Source organism: Juglans microcarpa x Juglans regia, chromosome 8S (assembly GCF_004785595.1).
Source record: "Juglans microcarpa x Juglans regia isolate MS1-56 chromosome 8S, Jm3101_v1.0, whole genome shotgun sequence".
In the NCBI taxonomy this organism is placed as follows: Eukaryota; Viridiplantae; Streptophyta; class Magnoliopsida; order Fagales; family Juglandaceae; genus Juglans; species Juglans microcarpa x Juglans regia.
In genome coordinates, this window is record NC_054609.1 from 15037945 (window position 1) to 15040137 (window position 2193).

The 2193-nt window shown below is 36.3% G+C and overlaps 1 long non-coding RNA gene across 1 annotated transcript; it reads left to right on the top strand.

Annotated features, from left to right (window-relative positions):
- The first annotated feature begins 461 nt into the window (after window positions 1–461).
- On the top strand, window positions 462–1917 carry LOC121244852. Its single transcript, XR_005936499.1, has 2 exons — window positions 462–647; window positions 1526–1917. It is a non-coding gene; the product is annotated as an uncharacterized LOC121244852 (long non-coding RNA).
- The last annotated feature ends 276 nt before the right edge of the window (window positions 1918–2193 follow it).

Sequence of the window (2193 nt, forward strand, 5' to 3'; positions counted from 1 at the left end):
TGATTATTCATTTGTTGGTCAATAAAATCTAAATTTAGATAAATAATTTAGAATTTCTTAGGAAAAAAACTGAGAATGCTGTAAATTTCTTAGGAAAAAAACAGAGAATGCTGTAACATCACATGGAGAACCATATAAAACTCGAGCAGTTTTTGCATTCAACACTTTTTGTTTGAAACATCACACATGCAGTTCCTGTTACCGAGTTGTATTCTGTTTTCTGGCTAATATCTCATATTTTGGACACAGGTGAAAATGCCATGGCCGATGCTTTTCGCGTTCATTGCCCTAGGACAGAGTTAAAAAATGCTGTATTTCTCAGAGTACGTGAAGACTGTAGCCATTCAAGGCAACGATATATAGCTCAGTATTATCAGGGTCAGACGAGGCACGTGATGATCATATCAGCGAATCTTACAAGCAATAGCCGGTTCCCGAGACTTTTCGTGAAAGGTAAAACAAAACAGCCCCTGTCGACCCCCCACTATTAGTTATCATCCCTAAATCACTATAAAAATACCCTCGGAACAACCTCATCTATATGCCAAAGGTCCCTTGGTGGCTTCGAGAGGCATAAGTGGGTGGTGGTAGACCGGTCGTTGTGGCTGTGTAACTTTCAATACCCTAAAAAGCTAACGTTTTGATGGGTAGGTTTAGATAGGGTTTCCGAGGTCATTAGGGTTTTCAATGTCCTAACTGTGGGGTTCTGGCCCCAGAAAAGTTTAGAGTGCCAAAGCACTTGTATTTGGAATTGGATGGGTCTTTGCTGATCTTGGTTTTAGTAGCTAGGTAGGTTTTTTTTTTGTTTTTCGGTTTTTTGTCTCTGGATCGTGAAGGATTTTGTCACTTGATGGGTGCAGATTTCTGGGGTTTTACCTGCAAGTAGATGGATCTGTATTAATTACTAGGTTTTGAGTCCAGTTTAAGATTATCAGCTAGCTCAGCTGAGGTCTTAATTTCTAGGGTTTTCTTTCGCCCCCTCCTTTGCGTGGTTGGTAAAAACCTGGGTGAAAGGAGTACTACTGGAGGAAAACATCTAATTTCCTTTTGCTGTTTTGAAGTGGGGTTAGGGTTTTGGATTGATGGTACTGATGATTTGATTCAGAACTGATGTAGGGTTTAAGGAGTAGAGCTCCTTGAAGTCCAATGGAGGTTCTTGCTGGGTGGATTGAGCTGCTGAGTTATGGATCCCACAGCCCTATCCATACATGTCGAGTTAATTAATTTGGATAGGCTTGCGGCTTGCATATCTCAGGAGCTGCGTTACCTTAAGTCAGATCCTTGTTTGGATTGAAGGGAGCTCTATACCTCTACTCTTTTAGCTCCCGAATTTAAATTAATTAATTATATATTATTTCTATTTAATTTGTTACTGATTATTAACCTATTTTTTCGTAGATTTATTTCATGTTGATTTCAGTTCAATTTCAGGCTTTCAGCATTCAATTGGGATGTTCTTTCCGTATTTTTTCTTTACAGTTTGTGGCCCTCATAGGCAATATTCTTTCCATATTCTTTGTTACAGTTTCATTTGAAGAGTGCCTTCAGTAGTCCATGGTTTCTTCTTATTTTTCCCGATTGCAGATATGTGTTTGTGCATGCCGAGATCCTTTCATTTCTAGGCCTTGCAATCGATCATCAGGAATTCATGTAGTTGGTTTATTATTTATTTATTTATTTCTAGGCTTTATCATCAATATTATTAGCCAGATATCTGAAGAGGTCTGATTCTGTTTATCAGTCCGTATGTGCAATGTTTTTTAAGACGGTGAAAGAGGCTTCGGATGCCATGGCTTCTCGTATAATTGAATTGAGTAATGATACACAACACTGTAAAATGAGGTAACTTTTGTAAAATAATGTAATTTTTATATGATATTTTACAATAATAACCTTTAAAGTATTGTGTGATTATCATATTTCTAATTGATTAGTCATACATTTTCGTGCCTCTTCATCAGCAGTTAGTATGGAGTTAGTTTCTTTACCGATTTGGTATTATTTGATACTTCTAGGCCCGGTTTGGTTAACTAATGCAGATAAAATATTTTATTAGAAGTTGTATCGTATAGTAATTTTGACTATTTAAATATAATATTTCATATCTTAAATTTTGAAAATATTTATTTAAATAAACAGAATAAAATTGTGAAAACTGATATGAACGGTATCAATAGTGAAAACTGGTGTGAA